We start from the raw sequence: 19,928 nt of genomic DNA, 5'->3' as shown, positions 1-19,928 counted from the left end.
AACAGAGCCGGCACCGCCCCGCTTCTCTCCGGCCGGCCGCGCGGGTCCGCAGGGGGCGCCAGGCCGGGCCGGGGTCCTCCGCGCGGCGCCAGGGCTCGTCCGGGCCCGGCCGCGGGTCCTCGGCGGTGCTTCGGGCCGGGCAGCGAGGCGGCGGGCCGGGGGGCGGGCCGGGGCGGGCGGCCCCGAGCTCTCGCCGGCGCGGCCGCCCGCAGCAGCGGCGGGCAGGAGGAAGCCGGGATGGAACACACACCCGGCCGCCGCCGCCTCCCTCCCCACCACTCCCCTCCCCCGCCCGAGACGCGGGGTCCATTTTGCCGAGAAGAAAGAAAACGCGATTCACACCCAAGAGCTTCGGGGACAGAAGAGACACGAGGGGGGAAAACCGAGGGGAGGAGATTGGAAAAGCTTCTTTTTCTTCCGCGCCCGCCGTCACTCGGGCCCTCCCTGCCCCCTGCTCGCGGCCCCGCCGAGCCCCGCTCCCTCCTTCCCGGCTCCCGGCGGCTCCGGGGGGCGGAAAACACACTCGCCGGCGCACACAACTAATTTTAAACCGGCTCAATCAATGAGTCATTAAAAGGCTTCCCTCCCCTCTCCTCCCCACCACCAACCGCCACGCCACCCCCCTTCCCAGGCTCTCCCTCTCCCTGCTCCAGAAATTTGCATCCGCGGAAAAGGAAAAGAAAAAAAAAAAAAAAAAAACGACAGGCGCCGGGGCCCCGACCCCGCCGAGGCGCCCCCGGCCCGGCCCCGCCGCCCCCCGCCCGCCCGCGACACTGAACTTGGTCTTCCCGGGGCCCGGGCGGCGCTGGGAAAGGCATAAACACTCGATTCCCCTTTTCTCCGTGTCCATTAAACATCCACCCACCACCACCATCACCCACCCACAAACCCACCCCCCCCCCCAAAAAAAAACACAGCCTTAGCCAATAGCTCTCTGGGCTGAAACCTAATATCCTGGTTTTGGCAAGTCGGTGTTTAATTTGCTCCTCTTTCTTTTCTGTCTGTCTGGAGATAGATCTCCAGCCCCCCTCCCTCGCTTTTCCCCTCCCCGAAGGAAAGAGGCAGAGGAAGGAGGTTGTGTGTTTCTTTTTTTTTCTCCTTGAAATTTTTATCACAAAATTATAATACACTCAAAGGGAAACTCACCGTCATGAAAAAGCAGTGCCTTGTCAACGGGGTTTCTGCGCCATCGCACCAGGGGCGGCGGCGGCGGCGGCGGCGGGCGCGGGGCGCGGGGCGCGGGCGCGGGAGCTCCCGGCCGAGCGGCGCCGGCCACACGCGCTCCGCTCTCTCTCTCGCTCACCCCCGCGCCGGGCGGCGGGCGCCCGCTCCCCGCGCCCGCCCGGCCTTCATGCTCTGCGCCCGGGCACACCGCTCGCCTGCTCGTCTACCTCCAAACTTCGGTTCTCGCCTAGCAAAAAATGTGGAGATTAGGAATTTTTTAATTAAAAAAAATTTTTTTTTTTAAATCGAGCTCCAAAGCTGTTAATTCCTGTTTCCTTTGAGATTCTTTTTTAACTTCATAAATATCTTGGTTTATTCAAGAAACAGGTTTATTTTTTATTTATTTATTTATTTTTTTAAGATCTACAAGATGCGTGCCATTCTCCGCAGGCGCCCTGCACACACACACACACACACACACACACTCACACACACACACACACTCCAGTTTTAGCTCGACGGGGGTGGGGGGTGTTTAAAAACAAAAAACACAAAACACAGTATTTGTTTAGAACTCTAATTAGAACAAGCCCCAGTAAATACTTTTTTGCATATGCTTTAAAAAAAAACTAAAACATCACTTTTAACTTAGTTATTTGTCAAATAACTGATTCATTCGAACTTTTAAATGTACTAAGCTTCCTTGCAACACCCTCTCTTTCCATTCCAAAGTGCTGTAAATCTTATCTGTGAAATCTGTATGTCAACATTAAAAGAAAACAAAAAACAACTTTAGTGGTCAAGATGAAGGTGAGCTAAGTCACTCTCAAAACATCCAATTCCTATTGCCTTCTCTTTATGTAGATATCCTTTATCCCCACATTTGTGGAATTTTCATTACATGATCCCCGGTCTTAAAAAGGGAGCTACCCAACCTTTTAACACTCTTTGGTCCAAGTATAATTACCACGCGTTTTAAATCTCAAATCTCAAATTGTTGAGATGTCTCCATAAACCATCTAGCACCCAGAGTGTTTAAATAAGTGTTAATTATGATAGTGTCGATTGGAAGTGGGTGCCTTTGTGATCTTGCTTAATTACATTTACTTTTCCTGTAAACGCCCACAAAAATATAGTAGGGGTTTTGTTGTTGTCTTTTATTTTAAACAAACATCAAAGATATGTAAAAGATGAATTGTACAAGCATGTGATTCAGATTTTTAAAAAATACATATGTAAGCCCCAGAAATGTTCTATAATTATTTTAAATTAGTTTGTAATACATATAGCAATGGAGCTTCTGTTGATAAGCAGAATGTTCATATCCATGTCTCCCAGATATTTGGTGAGTTCTAAAGAAAATGATCCCTAGATTTAAATTAAGTGAAATTGTTTAGTTTCTATATCCCCTTAGCATTAAAAAACATAATGGTAGTGCACCTTGCTTACTTTTATAAGGATACTGTAACTATACTATATTGCACAAAATAAATGTCAAGGTTGGTATACAATGTTGTCATATTCAAGATAGAAGATCTTTTAAAAAAACAAACCATATCTTGTTCTAGTAAGTGCCACTCTGTCATTCACAATGTATGCTTTGTATTTAGAAGGTGCCCTAAAAATACACTCAGTGATTTAGTATCACATAGTATCACTGATGTGTTTTCTCAAAAGAAGTTGTGCTTCACATTCAGCCAAGGCCTTCCTGAAACAGTAGGCTTCGCATAAATTAGCATATTTCTCTACGCTTGACAGTTGGACCAACCAGTTTTCTAATTGGCTTGGGAAATTTTTTAACATGTTTTAAAGTGCCTTTGGATTGGCTAGAATTTAATTATAATACCCATTTCGAAGTCTTACATTTCAAAAGAGTCCATGGATTATTCATTGCAATTAGGGCCCACCAAGCAAGTTTTACAGCTGTTGCTCCACAGCTCCCATGAAATATTAATGGATTTCAGAAAGTTATTCTCCAAAATCAGCCAGAACCCCAAAGGAACACAGATCTGACTTTAAAAGATCACCTTACAAAACTGAATTTATATACTCATAAAGAGTGGAGGGCAGGGCTAGCCTCGCGGCTCAATTGGTTAAGTGCGCGAGCTCCACTGCGGCGGCCCGGGGTTCGCCGGTTCGGATCCCGGGCTCGCACCGACGCACCGCTTGGCAAGCCATGCTGTGGTGGCATCCTATATAAAGTGGAGGAAGATGGGCATGGATGTTAGTCCAGGGCCAGTCTTCCTCAACAAAAAGAGGAGGATTGGGGCCGGCCCCGTGGCTTGGTGGTTAAGTGCTTGTGCTCTGCTGCTGGCGGCCCGGGTTCGGATCCCGGGCGCACACTGACGCACCACTTCTCCGGCCATGCTGAGGCCGCATCCCACATACAGCAACTAGAAGAATGTGCAGCTATGACATACAACTAACTACTGTGGCTTTGGGGGGAAAAAATAAAATAAATAAAATCTTTAAAAAAAAAAAAAAAAAAAAAGAGGAGGATTGGCAGATGTTAGCTCAGGGCTGATCTTCCTCACACACACATAAAAAACAAAAATACAAGAGTATAGGGCATTGCAGGCTTTTTAAAGAATGCCCAAATTTAAGAGCATTGACATTTATTGCGTGTCTACTAAGTGCCACCAGACATTATTCTAGATACTTTATTATTATATTATACATTATTGCATGAGTCTTCACACAAGCCCATAGAATAATGTTTAATTATGCTGATTTTGCAGATGAGGCTCCCAATGGTTTCAGTAATTTGCCTGGGGTCATCAGTCTAATAAGGGCTGGTGGGGGGACCCAGGCCTGGTTGACTCTAAAACTCACCCTCTCTTCAAGTCCTGAAAAGGATCTTGGGAACAAGCAGTCCTTGCTGCTTCAGTATAAACAGAGTTTAGTGGTGTGGCATAGGCAGAGGGGACAACTCTCTAATTAGGGAAGACCTACTTTGAGAATGTCAGTGGTCAAATCTAATTTTAAATTTGGGGGGGTTGCAAATACTGGGACAGCAGTGGGGAGAATCTCAGATTCACCAGGCACCACCAATATTGAAATCATTTAATAATACCACAAAACAAAAACAACTTCTTAATTTTTTTCCCATGTGATTAAAAAACAGTGTTTTAAATAAGGGATATGCCTTTATATGTAAATTTTTAAATTATGGTTTATATAGACAGGATTTTGGTATGTGAATGTAAGATTAGGAAACTTTTTAAGAGGCAAGTTCTTAAAATGGCTTGACTCTATGCAAATAACTTTAATTGTATTGCCTACAATTTAATTATGTACAATTAAATGGCCATTCCTATGATTCCCATCTGTGTATGTGACCTAGAAAGGAGGGCAACTGGGCACAGAAAAAAAAAAAAGAGGATGTAATTATAAGTGAAATGTTCTAGCATGTGTTTGGCCTTCAAATAAACAGGCCCAAAGTCCACATAACAATTAAAAGTGAAAATGTTTCTGTTTTTTATATTCTCCCTCCAAATGTTCCCCTTGGTTGGCTGGCCATTCTCGGAGGGGGAGAATGCAAATGCTGGGGATTAAGTGGTGATCCGCATGACCAGAAGTGTCCCGATCACAGAAGCACCAAAATAACCAGGTGAGTTAGTAAGTGCTCTATATAGTGTTCGTGAAATAAAAATTTAAAAATTGTCAACATGCATAAATAAGGTGCATACCTTTATTTATACCTGTAGAGGTGCTTCTATTCTGGGGCTTAATTGCACTGGCTCTGTATTCAGACTGACCTGGGTTCAAATTCCATTTTTGTCACAGAGCAGGTGTGTGGCTCCGGGCAAGTCACTTCACCCCTCAGAGCCTCAACTTCCTCATCTATAAGACGAGGATAATTATAGTACTCATGTCTGAAAGTTATTTTAAGGATTCAGGAACTAGTGCCTGTAAAATGTGTAGCATGGTGCCTGAGACATAATGAGAGGTCAATACATTTAGATAATATTATATTGCCTTCCTTTAGTTATGTGTCAGGTTGAACCATGGGAAATCTTCCCATGTAAATTCCTGATGGCAAGCTCATACGATTAAACTTAATATATCTCTCTTATGTTCCCTCCTGGATAGGGAGCTCCTCAGGGCTTTCTATTCTCCAAGGCCTAGCAGAGTACTTTGTATATAGTTAGCTCACAATCAATACTTGTGGGATAAAGGAAAAACAGCCCAGTCCACAAGATGTATAAGAACACAAGAAATGAGTGTATCTCTACCTAGAGACTTACATATTAAGGGAATACGGTAAGTCTCCCGGAACCACATAAAACCACTGCCCAATTGATCACAGGCAGTATAGCCTAATGGTTTAGAGTTCTCCCCACAACCCCCATCAGTTAAAGCTTTATCATTGCCACTTTTTAGCCCTGTGATCTTGGCCTACTTTTTTAACTTCTCTCACTCTGTTTCCTCATCTGTAAGATGAAAGTAACAATACCTCTATCTCAGGTTGGTGGAGGGAGAGGAGAGTTAAATGATGTTAGGTATACAAAACCCTTGCTTTAGTGCCTGTATATAGTAAATATTCAATAGTAGTTCCCATTATTGTTGTGGTTGTTAATGCTATTATTAGAAGTAATGTAGAATTGTTTTCAAAGCAATGGTAAACAAGCAATTTATTGGAGTAATTACAAATGTTGTCAATACCTTGCCTGAATTATTATTTTATTTGATACATGAATATAAACACTTTAAATCATCTTTGTAGAGACTAAGGCTAGTCTAGTCATGACATATTTCAAGCTGGTTATTTTCCTTGACAGACTTAAAAAAAATCTGAACTCCTACAAGCTTCTAGTACAAGGATAAGGAGTACAGCAGAACTGTTATTAAAAAAAGAGACATTCGGCACTCCCACTGGCCTTGCTGTCTTACACATCTAGCCTGTTTCCCCACAGAGTGTGTGAGGGGGAGGACAGTCATCAGGTTAGGAGGGCACCACGTGCTGCTGGAAAGCATGGCTGGGACGTCCCTCCCCAGCTCCCAGGGCTCTCTGGTGCTCTGCCCGAGCTCCTAACGTCTCCTGAACAGAGCATTCCTTCCACTCTGCCGTGCCCAGGAGGGTGGTGGATTGTAGAGGCAGTAGAAGAAGGCTCTCATAGGCTTTAGGGTGCTACTTTAAGCATCCTTGGAATTTGGCGAGAAAGTCAGCCTCTAAGATAGGAAACCCATATAAAGGGGCTTGCTGAATGTCAGTGTCTTTTCTGAAAATGAAACTATTAACAAGTAAGACACCTGAAGAAGGAACTATCCCTAAAAGATGACTTGTAAATACAAGTTGAAGACAAAGAAATAAGTAGATACTAAGCAGGCACCAAGATATATCCTCTACACTGAAGGAAAAAAACTGAGGGAGTAGAGACACTGCATAACCCCCATAAGTATTTCGATCACTAAAGAGCCATGTTCTTATTTGAGTGCAGGAAAGTTAATCAGGCATTTTTGGAGCTCACGTGAAATACCCCTCAGACCATACAATTCTCTCTTTCCTAAATCTGCTAAATACTAGTTCCATTTCCCAGATATTCTGATGCTATCAGGGTGACACCCTGAGCAAAGGTACCCAAAAAGGTTGACACATCTCCCTCACTGTAAATCGTACTAATCAACTAGCAGTTGGGTGTATGTATCAGTCCCTTGTGAGTTAGAGTAACTGGAATCAAGTCAAAGACAATCAAGAGTGTGTTTAGAGATGGGCGATCAGAGCAAAGGACAGGTACGCTCTTGAGGTCCAGCTCACATGGGACATGGTGAAAACCTGATGAATGATTCCTGCCCCACCATGGGCACAAATCAAAACTCAAGTAATCATCTCTCCTTCCAAATCTGATCTTCTCTCTAGTCTCTGTGTTCACAGACCAATTCCCCAGATATTTTAGGATCGGCCCTGATTCCTTCTCGCTCTCTCACTTCCCTTAACCCATGCAACCCATCTCCAAAATCTCCCTCAAATCCAGCCCCTCTCCACCACTGTCTTCACTGGAATTCAGGTCCTCATCTCTTCCCTGCCTCCCAATTTTACTTCTCTCCAATCAATCTTCTATTTAAATTACTACAAAAATTACCTTCTTAAGACCCAGAGTTGGTTCTGACACACCTCCCTCAGCACCTCATTGCCCAGGGAAGCTTATTAGAAATACAGATTCCCAAGGTTTCATCACCAGAGAAGTGGAATTTCTGGGGAGAGCTGAGGCCCGACATTTGTACTTTCAAGTGGTTCATTAATTAGCTCCACCTGCCTCCCAAGGCGCATTTCCAGCTGCTCCTCTCCCAGTACCCTGTGTTCCAATCATGGAAAACATCCTGTCCCTGAACAAACTCATCCCGATTTGGGCATTTCCTTTTCCCTCTGCCTGGAATGTCCTTCTTCCTCTGGGGCAAGTCCACCATTCTCCAAAGTCCAGCTCAAATGCCACCTCCTCTGGGAAGCCTTCTTCCATCCCCTACATCATGGCTTTCAAACATCTTTTCCTGAGACTCAATCCTAAGAAACAGACTTCACATTGCAATGCAATAGATAAACAAATAACTGACAAAGTTTTCCGATAACATAAACTTACTATGGAGGATGCAACTTAATATATTTCATTCTACTCTCTCATTTTTTAAAGTGCTGTTAGCCAGCTTGTAAATAGATTTCATAATCCACTAATGGAGGCAACCCTCATTTGAAAAATACTGCTTAAAGTGAATAAATGACTCCCTTCTCTGCATGTGATACATAACTTCTATTATACTATTTATTACACTTTAATTACCTATTTACAGTCTGTCCTCACCCCCCACTTCCGTCCCCCAAATATGCACACACCACAACCAAGTCAGCATACACTTGGGCAGTTAGTTACACAGCCGTTGACAAATGCAGAAATAAGAATATTGGAGAAGGAATCATTTAATTGCTTTTGCTCAAGTCGAATTTTTTTTTTTTTTCTTTTCTGGTTACGGTTCACAGCATAGTCTCTCAGCGACTCCCAAGAGGCTGGGCCTGGGAATCATATTAGCTTCAACCCTTAAGTTAACAGCAATTTTAAAAAACAGCTGTTGTATTTCAGTACAATTTAACCAAGGTGTAAATTCTTCCTCCTCTCAAAAATAAAAACCGCGTACAGGCAATACCAACCAGAAAATATTTTGTCGGGTTGCTAGCTTGCCAAGATAGTGCAAATGTGGGCAAACAAATCTCTTACTTAGATACTTAGAAGCAAATAGTCAGAAACCTCAAAACCCTCCTTCCGTACCACTTCAGAAAGGAAACCCCCCCACCCCCCGCAGGGCGGGTGTAGATAGTACAGGGGCCTTTCTCTCTGTGCTGCCTAAAGCTCCATCTCTCACTAGGCTGTCCCCATCAACACAAACAAATGAAAAAAGTAGAAAGAAACCAAAAGAAACCAGAGCAGCTAAAAGGAACCGCGGTAATGAATGCGGGCGCCAAGTTCCGGTGCAAATTGTACCTGCGATGGATGCGCGGGCGACACAGCGGCCCACAGGGGGAGGGATCCTTTTTCTGCAGCACGTGGCTCCATCGACAGGAAACCTGCCTGTGACACCCGCCAACTCTGCACACCGCTCATTTGCAGCATCGTCATTTGTGTGATGCTGATTTGCTCTGTGTTCTCGTAAACGTACGTACGTGGAGACATTCACTGAAAATATATTGTGGGCTTGGGGGAGCTGGCCCGAGGACTGGCTGGAAGTGGAGGAGGGACAGTCACCAAGTATCAGAGACATGCTCTGGGGGCCAGAGGAGGGAGCAGGCAATTCTGTCCAAAGAGAGAGGGGAAAAGGAGATACTTTAAAGCTGGGTTTTAAAGGATGAGTAAGAGTTCTCCAAAGAATGTGGGGAAAGAGAGGAGAGAAAGGCTGCTGCTTTCCACACTGCAGGTCATAATGCAATAGGTTGTGAAATTATGAGATTGTGACCAGCTTTCATCAGAAATGAAATAGCCTAGAATAGAAAACATCTGAATATATCACAGGTAATGAAGGTGTAAACTCTTTTGTGAAATTTGTTTCCATTACAAATGCGTCTATGTACACATGTACTGGTTTGTGATATAAAGTGTCTCTCTTACTGTGGTGGTGATTAAAATATTTTCAAACACAACAAAACAAAACATCTAGGCAAAAAGGGGACCCACTTGAGGATGGTTAAATGAGACTGCTATGAACAGATTTGAATTTCAGGAGAATAGGTGTGGCGGCAGTGTGAAAGATGAGTGGACAGAGGTGAGGGCTCAGAGGACTCATGGTGGTATGTTTTTGTAAGGCTTCCCCATATTAGACAGCAAGCTCCTCCAGGACAGAAACTCTGGGTCACGTAGCTCTCAATTCTTGGCACCTGCCACACAAGCAGGCACTAAATAAATGTTTGTTGACTGAGCATGGTAACTAATCTTCAAGATGACTCCCCATGAGCCTCACCCCGTGATGTTCTCACCTTTGTGTACCCCCTCCCACACTATGCCAGAGTTGGTCTGTGTGAGCAAGAGAATAAGGCAGAAGTGGGCTGGCCCCGTGGCTTAGCGGTTAAGTGCGCGCGCTCCGCTGCTGGCGGCCTGGGTTCGGATCCCCGGGCGCACACCGACGCACCGCTTCTCCGGCCATGCTCAGGCCGTGTCCCACATACAGCAACTAGAAGGATGTGCAACTATGACATACAACTATCTCCTGGGGCTTTGGGGGAAAATAAATAAATAAATAAAAATTATAAAAAAAAAAAGAATAAGGCAGAAGTGATTGTCACTTCTTAGGTTAGGTCATAAACAGCTGCAGCTTCCATCTTAGGTGTTTTCTCTGCATCACGCATTCTGGGGGAAGCCAGCTGCCACGTCCTAAGGACCTTCAGTCTATGGAGAGACCCACAGGGTGAGGGACTGAGGTCTCCAGCCAATGGTCAGTGAGGAATCGAGGCTTTCTCCCTGTCGTGCAGCAGATCATCCCCCAGCCTACCCTTCAGCTGACCGCAGCCCCAGGGGACAGCTTGACCACAATCTCACAAGAGACCCTGAGGCAGAAGCTCCCAGCTAAGCTATGCCTGGGTTCCTGACCCACATACTGGTGATATAATAAATGCTTTTGTTTTAAGCTGCTAAGTTTTGGGGTACTTTCTTATACAGCTACAGACAACTAATACACTGAGTTATTCATGACGTCTAGAAGAGTTGAACAATAATACCAGTATACTAGAGTTGCCCATTGTTTACTACCAGGTTGTTTTTTCTCAAAGAATCCGTCACATCACATCTTCAGCCTTAGTAGATTAGGGAAAGGTCCCTGACCCAACCTGGACCAACTGGATCCTCTCATCTGGTATTAGTACCAGATGAGACTGGTACTCAGGAACTGGGTCAGCTGTGGGGAGCAGACTATAAAGCTGGAAAGACTAGGGGTCAAGGCCACCATTTTGGAGCACTTATAATGGGGTCCAAATAAGGTGGTGGGAACAGAAAGGCCAGTGTGTCAGGGAAAAGAAGATTCTTACCAGGTGTGGAGGGAGGAAGAGGGGAGGAGAAAGTGCTTGATGGTATTCTAAGCCCCTTGAGGCCTGGCTGCCTTTCTAGCATTTGGGTTGGAAGATTCTCCTTCCTTATAATTATTCCCCATTTTACTTGCTCATCTATGAGTGAGTTCCCTTTCTTGCAACCAAAGATCCTCGAATACGCCGCGGGACAGCTTCTCTCTGGCGCTGGCCAGGGGAGCAGTTCCTCCTGCTCTGGCAGGCCAAGTATTTCTCTAGAGAAGAATAACTTGCCGGAGACTAAGCTTTATTATTATTGCTGTGCAAAAACTGCTATAGATTGAGTACAAGGTCCTTTCAGACCATCCAACTCCTTTTGCCTTAACTCCATTTTCACCAAGTAATCCTTTGATTATTAATGTGCTTCAATTTAAAAAGTTGTGTTCCAGCCAGCTGACCTAATCATTCCAGTGGTTGGGTAGGTTCATGCCCATTATAAATCCACAGACTGGCTTTCGAGGACAAATCATTCTTGAGTAACCTCCATTTCATTTCCACTGCCCTCGGTCAAGCCCTGTCGTTTATCCAACGAACCGTTTCAATAGCCTCCCGACGGCACCTCCCCTGCTCCAATCCATTCTCTTCACAACTTCTCTTCCTAAAACACACGTGATGCCTCGCTCCCTGCTCAGGGCCCTCTGATGGGTCCCCAGTGCCTTCGGAATGACTGACGGCTCCAGCCCCATCTTCCACCACACCCCTCTTGCTCCTCCTGAGTACTCCCCACTCTTGTCCTTGGCACTACTCCAAGCTCCTCAGTACAACTGGTGCCTACCCTGCTCTGCTCATGTTTGTCCCATTGCCCGGCATTCCTTTCCTCTGGGAACCTCCCCTGCCTGCCCACTCTCCCCTCACTCCTCTCTTTGCCCCTCTTCCTTCTTTCCTTTGTACTTCCAGAGAACTTCCTCCCTCCTTTATAACACACACTGCAGTTGGCTAGACTTATAATTAGTTGCCTTCTTGTCTGTCCCTGGATTGTGAGCCTCAACGAGACGAGGACTATGCTTTGTTTATTTTTATACCTCCCCTCAGCCCAGGGCTCACTACAGCATCTTGCACCAATTGGTTAAACTAACATTTATGGCGTGTTTACCATATCAAGGCGCCCGGCTGGTGCTGGAAGTACCAGACGCTCAACAAATGGTCACTGACTCTATTACACTCAGTTGGGGTGGCCCGAACAAGTTTCCCCTGGACCTAATGACATTCAGGTGAGGTGCCTACCGAGCCTCTGCATGTGCAGAGCTGAGAGAGCAGTTAGCCTCCCAGTGACATCCAGAGTGCAGATGTCATCAATGAATGAATGAATCACAGCCTAACTTTTTTTTTTTAATAAAAAGTGAGGCACAATTTTTCATATCCTGATAAACTAAGACGCCTCTCCCCTTTTCCTCTCTTTCCCCCTCTTTCTACAGTTGCAATTATGACACACAGGCAACATTAGAGAATGCCAGTTGTAGGTCAGCAACTACTGGAGAATGGGGATGGGGGTGGACCCCCACAGTTATCTAGTTTATGTTTTAGAAGAAGGGCATGTGGGTCAAACCAAAAGTGACTTGACTATAGTTCCTTCAAAAGAGTCAGTGTCTACATGTGAAGGCAGAAGCAGAATCTGGTCGTGATTTGCCCACTGACAGTCCATCCCTGTTGTGTCCCCACTCTTCCTCTCCCACCCAGAGTCGTGGGATGGCCTCAGCTCTGGGCAAACCTGAGACAGCGCAGCATCCTAAAGAGCGTAACCACTCAGATAATATCAGGGAACTTCACAGTCAGTCCTAACGCAATTGATCAAGAAGTATCAGGACTAATAAGCAAAAAACAAACAAAACAACACGTTTTCTCCTCTTTTTAAATAAAAGTGAAGATTTCTGCACACTAAGTTTCTATTTCCAGAGGCTATATAATAAATGAATACTGCCTCAAATCAATGCTCACCCCACAGGTCCTAAAAAGGCAGCAAAGCATATGGCACAGACCCGGGACAGCCTCTGGAGCCACCCACGGAGAGCTCCAGGAGCCGCCAACCTGTAGCACCTGTGGCGGCTTTGGCTTGCTGGGGAATCACACCTTGTCAAGAGGCTCTTTCTCGGCACCATCTTCACACCTCAAGTCTCACTCAAGCTTCACCTTTCACAGCATGGTCATTCTTCAGACAGAAACAAACTTTTTTATTACTTTAAGGAGTTATGCTCTTAAGATAAAGAATAAAAAACAGCATGCTCTGTAGAAATGCAGATGGAAGGCAGGGGGCATGGCTCACTCCTGAGCTAAATGACTGTCCCCCAACCCCGGGCCTCCCCTCCTAGGATGTACTCAGATTTGTGCCTCAGCAAATTTCAAATTACGACATGTCATGGACCACTGGATCCCTCCCAGGGAGGAGGATGCACAACCATTAAAGCCACAAATGCCTTAGACCACAGCCCCTGTTCCACAGTCACATTCCTAAATCTGTGCGCCCTTGCTCCCTCGTCCAGATCGGCATCTTTCACTTTTTATAAGCCAACTTACATTATTCTTACAAACGAAAGGAGAAAGAATCTGAAGCACAAATAGGTTCCCACCTGACAAGGCATTTTGCGGGAACTGGCTCAGCATCCATATTTCTTTACTGCTATCATGTCATAATGACACACAAAAAATCCTTTTATCCATGCCAATGAACACTTTTGAGCCCCATAATGTACAAGACATCATTCACAAAACCATTTTTTCAGACTTTCTTGACCATAACCTATAAAAAGAAATACACTTTTTATCTCACAAGTCATGTATATCTATCTATATATATATAATAAAACCTTTTTATGAAACACAATGCACTCTGACATCTTATATTCTATTTTATTTCTTTTACCATTTTGTTTAAGGCAGACCGCCATCTACTAAATGGATTACATGACCTCATTGGGTTGAAACCTGTGGTTTGAAAACACTAGTTTATAGTATTTCACAGAAAAATGGTATCCCATAGCAAATAATGAAATCCTACCGAAAGAAGAGAACCTTAAAACTTCTAGGCAGAAGAGTTGAAGAGGAATAATTTTTTTGCTTCTCATGTAATTTTCAACTGCCAGGATTCTTAAAAAGCATTTGGTCTCCATGAATGACCATTTATACAAAAGCCTTTAATTGTCTCAAAACCTTGTGGGTCACTATTCCTCTCCCACTGAAGAAGAAAGAAACTGAGGCAGAAAAGGTACCCCCTCTTCTGTATTAAAAACTCACACCTGATTGGGAATTAAAATTTAGCTGTGTCTTTTAAAGAATCTTAAAATTGTTGATGCTTCAAATTATCACCCTCCTATCAAGGTTACCGTGAGATGAAATGAGATACTATAAGGGAAGTTCCTGGTGGCTCCTGCTATCATTTAGGTTCTTGGGTTATCTTTTCCTGGACATGCCTGGTCTCTGTGTGACCTGGGCGCTCATTCACTCCCTGAGCACCTGCCCTGTTGGGCAACAGAGGACAGGGCATCCCTCAAGGAGTTTACTGGCTCCATCGCTAAGAATAAATATTACAAACGAGGATTCTAGTGTGCCTGGGCTGAGGGTTTCATTTATTCCTCCAACAGATAATTATTGTGAGCCTTCCATGCCAGGCATGATGCCATGTGCTGGGATTATGGGGTATAAAAAATAGTAGACACAACCACAGCCCTCATGGAGCCTACAGTCAAATAAGAGCTTAGTATTTGTGAAAATACTGAACATTCCATTAATATTACATAACATATGGCGGTTCTACACTCCCTTATGTAAAGTGAGGTAATATTAGATCATTGGTTCCCAAAACTGAAGATTTCACGGATAGAAAGGCTTTCATAAAAGAGATACCAAAAAACAGTGGGGGCCAGCCCAGTGGCATAGTGATTAGGTTCACATGCTCTGCTTCAGTGTACCGGGGTTCGCAGGTTTGCATCCTGGGCGCGGATCTGCGCACCGCTTGTCAAGCCATGCTGTGGCAGGCATCCCACATATAAAATAGAAGAAGATGGGCCCGGATGTTAGCCCAGGGCCAGTCTTCCTCGGCAAAAAGAGCAGGATTGGCAACAGATGTCAGCTCAGGGCTAATCTTCCTCACACACACACAAAAAGGATATGATCTCACAATACAGTTTTTTAAACTGAATGAATGAAGTGTCATAAGAAAATCGCTACATAGCTTATTTTTTCCTTTTATTCTAAGCCAGTTTTTGTCCTGGTATTAAAGGACCCCTCAGGGCTCACCCACGCTGACTTTCTAGGATTCTTCAGTTTTCTTTTGCAGCACTACTTACACGTAAATTCTGCCCAGATAGCCCCCAGAATTGCACAAAGGCCAGAGACATGTTCCTAGGAGAATCATTAAAGGGTCCTTTCTAAGAAAGTCATAGTACACACAGCAAATTCCGCCTCCACCACTGCCCTTGAGGACTGGGAAGTGCAAAGGGACGAAGGTCTCCGTGTCTGGAAGGTAGAAAGGAACCTGGCAATTGCTGAGGGTCTACTACAGCCTGGCCAATACATGCTACTTTTCCACGCATTACTTTATCTGACATCACAACCGCCCCAGGAGAAATATATCTTTCTTTATCCTCACTTTATAGTTGGAGGAAACTGAGCTCAGAAAGGTTAAGTATCGTGTCCAGTGTCACACAGCTAGTAATCAGAATTTAAACTCAGATCTGTCCACTCGCTGCCACCACCACGACTCACAGAGGGGAAGGGACATGAGGGAAAGAACAGACGCAGACAAGTTGTAAGAGATTTATGTGCCTTTTGACATGAAAGGCATTTGAAACTATATTCAAAAGACAATTTAGAATGCTGACTACATATATATCACTCTATCTTACAGTCAACAGCTTAGGCAACTCTTTAACTAGGCCTCTTTCCTGATCAGCTCAGCAAATACCCTGCCCTCCGCCCCTGGACTCCTTCCATCCCTACCCTAGAAACGAGAACAGCAAGCCCCCGGCCCACTTCTGATCACAGTCCTAGGAGAGGTCTTGCTTCTGGCCCAACTCTTCATCCATTAACTCATCTATTTAACAAGCATTTATTGTGCACCTCCTGTGTACCAGGCACTGTGCTAGGCATACAATGTGGAATAAAACACATCCGCACTTGGAGGAGCCCAAGCTGAAGAACAGACATCTGTAAATAGATACTGACTGCACAGCCTGATAAACTCACCCAGAGCCAATGGAGGGGAGAATCCAGATAGGCTTCCTGGAGGGGGAGACGTGTACAACAGGTCTTGTAGGAGGCAAGTGCCCTGTCGCGTAAAGAAGATAAAGCATAGGATCACAGGCAGTGTAACAAGGGAGCAAGCAAGCAACAGGTCCCAAATGGACCCACCAGCTCTCTCTCCAAACCTGCTCCTCTGGCTCATTATTGTCTTAGGCACCAAAGTCACCATGGCCCCAGCTCCTGAAGCCAGAACCTTCCACAACTCTTCACTCTTTTGTATCCCTTACTTCTAATTAATCACCGAGTCCTATCTAGCCTCCTTCTCAATCTCTCTCTGACATTTTCCCCTCTTCTCTACCCTCACTCCCATCACCGCAGTGCAGTACCACCATTTCTCCTTGGCTCCCGCAACAGCCTCCAAACTGACATCAGTTTACTTTTGCTGCATGTGAATCCATCCCACACACAGCATCCAGATGGATCCTTTGTTAAAGGAAAAAAAGGGGGGAGGGGGATCTCATTACCCTGCTTAAATCCTTCACTAGCTCCCAGAGCTTTCAAGATTAAGCCCAAACTTCCTAACGGAGATTTACGAGACCCTTGGTGGTCCGACCTCTGCTCACCTCTCTAACTCCATCTCTGATCCCCACTTCCAGCTTCAGTGTGCTTCAGTTCTTCTAGCACGGGGGCCTTCCAACCCTGGCTGCCCATTAGAACCACGTGGGGAGATTTAAAAAATACCAGTGCCAAGGTCCCCCTCCCAGAGATTCTTTTTTTTTTTTTTGTGAGGAAGATCAGCCCTGAGCTAACATCCATGCCAATCCTCCTCTTTTTGCTGAGGAAGACCAGCCCTGAGCTAACATCTATTGCCAATCCTCCTCTTTTCCCCCTTTTTCTCCCCAAAGCCCCAGTAGATAGTTGTATGTCATAGTTGCACATCCTTCTAGTTGCTGTATGTGGGACGCCGCCTCAGCATGGTCGAACAAGAGGTGCGTAGATGCGTGCCCGGGATCCGAACCCGGGCCGCCAGTAGCAGAGCATGCGCACTTAACCGCTAAGCCACGGGGCCGGCCCCCCAGAGATTCTGATTGAATTACTCAAGGGAAGTCCCGGGCATCAGGATGTTGTCAGGTCCCCCAGGTGATACGAATGTGCCGCCAGGGTTGAGAACACTGCTCTAGTCTAACACAGCTTTTTCTCATGTCCAGGTCTGCTGCACAGGCCCTGTCTCTGTTGTTGGAGGCACTGGAGCTATCCTGGCTTCCTGGCCACGAAGCCAGGGACTTCTTGTCTGTCTTGTTTGCTGTTGTATTTCCAGCACCTAGAACAGTGCCTGGAACACAGATGGTGCTCCGTGAATGTTTGTAGAAAGAAATGAGTGATGACTCTGCTTTCTCCCTTCACCTGGTTAGATCTCACTCATTCTTTAGGACCCAGCTTAGATTTCTTAAAAGAAACCCCCTTCCCCGATTTACCTAGTCTGGGTTAGGTTACCCTGTGTGATCTTAGCACCAGAGATTCCCTCATTATAGTGTATATCACACTATACTGTAATTGTCTGTATCCCTCACTTAGCCTGTAAGCTCTGAGGGAGCCTTGTCTATGTTCATCAATATATCTCCATCACTGAGCAAAGTGCCTAGCATACAGTCGGTGCTGACTAAATAAGTGCAGCATGAATACAGTCATGAGCCGCATAATAACTTTTTGGTCAACAATGGACCACATATACGACACAGGACATCTTATGATCCGGTAAGATTAGTACAGTACAGCCTAGGTCTGTTGTAGGCTATACCATCTGAGCTTGTGTGAGTATACTCTATGATGTTAACACAACGAAGAAATCACCTAATGACGCATTTCTTAGAACATATCCCCATCGTTAAGCGACACATGACTGTAAATGGAAGTGAACGAGCATGGTCTGTTGGTGATGCAGCAGAATGTGGTGTGGCTGGAGTAAAGGCAATGGGGAGATGAGGTACACTGGGACAGGTTGTGAAGGGCCTGGTATCCACACTAAGGAATCTGGAACAGAATTAGACGATAGGGTGTCAGCAGAAGTTTTAAGTGACATGATCAGCTTGGATTTTTGGGCAATAACTGGCTGCGACATGGAAGACTGAGGGAATTCAGGGAAGCACAGGGGTAGAGAAGCAGATGGGAGTCTATAGCAGCAGCCCAGGGAGGAGAAGATGAGAAGGAGGCCAAGGCATGAAGAGAGGGACCAGACCTGAGAGAGAGAAAGAGAGAGAACAGTACTTGCAGACTAGGTGGGCCACTGAGGAAGAGTGAGGCGCAGAGGATGACTCTGATTTCCTGCTTGGAAGACTAGGGATGTGGCATCGGGAGCATAGTCAGACAGTGGTGGTAAAAGCTTGGACCTAGGAACCAGATGGCCTCAATTCAAACCCCAGCTCTACCACTTACTAGTTCTCTGTCCTGAGGAAATCACCATCTCCTCTTCAGTTCTTCATCTGTTAGCTGGCGATAATAGCAGTAGCTACATCACAGGGATGGTGTGAAGACTGAATGAGGGAACACATGCAAATGTGTGGCCATTGCCCGGCACGCAGTAAATGCCATATAAGAGTGAGCAAAACTATCTACATACAGCATCGTGGATTATCTGCCAAGATGGCTGCCAGCAATTCCTTCCATTTCTTTAAGCGCCTGCTGCTCCACCCATCAGAGGTGGAGTCTGTTTCTCCTCTCTTGAATCTGGGCTTTGCTTTGACCAAATGAAAGCGCTAGAAGTGACATTGTACCAAGTCCAGCCCAAGCCTTAAGAGGCCTGGCGGCATGTGCTTTTGCCCCTTTGGAAGCGAACCACCACCTAAAGCATGAGCTTGACTACTGAATGCTCAGCGACCAAGTGTGAGAGAGCGGCCACGTGGAAGAGAAGCGAGGTGCACCAGTGACGGCCAGCACCAAGGCCCCAGGTGTCTGGGTGAGGCTGTCTTGGAGGCTTCAGTCCCAGCTGAGCCCACAGAACTGTGAGAAATAATAAATTATCGCTGTTTTAAGCCAGTAAGTTTTGGGGTGGTTGTTACACAGCAATAAATGACTGAAACTTATGTACAGAAGAAGAAGGACATCACTGGGGCAATAAGGGCTTCATTTTAGGCCATCTATTTAAGGTGAGGTATTTTGGATAGAAGATAGTTACATGGATAGTAAATAGTTACATGGAAATATCTAGAAAACTGTAGGAAGTTCAGCTTTGGGCTCAGGGGAGAGGTGGAGGGAGGAGATAGGGATTGGAGAGTTATCAGCACATGGACAGGACTTGGTGCCCTGGGAGAAGGCAAGCTTGCCAAAGGAGGTAAGAGAAACAAGAAAAGGGGTAGAACTGTGGCCTCCCGGATATTCAAGGGGTGGGTGGAGAGAAGTCTGTGAAGGAGACAAGCAGCAGTGATCAGGGAGGGATAGAGAACTAAGACAGAACCAGGGAGCTGTACTTTGAGGAGGGGTAATCGAGTGCCTAGAGCAATGGCTCTGAAAGTTAGGAGAGGATGGGGAGAGGGCGATGTCAGTTTCAAATAAAGAGGCAGAGGCTGAAGCCATGTGACAAGGGGCTAAGGGGGAAGTGATAATTGAGAAACTGGACACAGCTAATGTAGATTACTTTTTAAAAAGTCTGTTATTAAAACCAAACTCATAGAAACAGAGTAGATTGGTGGTTGCCAGGGCCTGGGGGGTGGGGGATGGGTGAAGGTGGTCAAAGGGTACAGACTTCCAGTTGTAAGATGAGTAAGTTCTGGGGATGTAACGTACAGCCTGGTGACTATAGTTAATAATACTGTATTGTATACCTGAAAGTTGCTAAGAGAGTAGATCTTAAAAGTTCTCAACATACACACGCACACACAAAAGGTAGCTATGTGAAGTAAGGGACATATTAACTAACCTTACTATTATTGTGGTAATCACGTCGCAATATATACATATATCAAATCATCATGTTGTATATCTTTTTTTTTCTTTTGCTGAGGAAGATTTGCCCTGAGCTAACATCTGTTATCAATCCTCCTCTTTTTGCTTGAGG

General features: G+C 45.4%; 1 protein-coding gene across 2 annotated transcripts in view; it reads right to left on the bottom strand.

Moving 5' to 3' along the window:
• Positions 1–19,928, bottom strand: part of BICRAL (BICRA like chromatin remodeling complex associated protein) — a 91,691-nt gene that overhangs the window by 66,694 nt on the left and 5,069 nt on the right. Inside the window, exons 1-2 of one of the 2 annotated variants that reach the window (XM_087438602.1) lie at positions 15,881–16,024; positions 1,147–1,411 (exon numbers count right to left, since the gene is read on the bottom strand). The gene's annotated coding sequence lies outside the window, so the exon portion shown is untranslated. Of the gene's footprint in view, positions 1–1,146; positions 1,412–15,880; positions 16,025–19,928 lie in introns of those variants that run through there. The other variant, XM_014782700.2, reaches the window with a different exon arrangement.

Source organism: Ceratotherium simum, chromosome 13 (assembly GCF_057802395.1).
Source record: "Ceratotherium simum simum isolate JZ-2026a chromosome 13, ASM5780239v1, whole genome shotgun sequence".
NCBI classification, from domain to species: domain Eukaryota; kingdom Metazoa; phylum Chordata; class Mammalia; order Perissodactyla; family Rhinocerotidae; genus Ceratotherium; species Ceratotherium simum.
The sequence above is the reverse complement of the archived record's forward strand: the minus strand, read 5'-3'. Positions and strand labels throughout refer to the sequence as shown.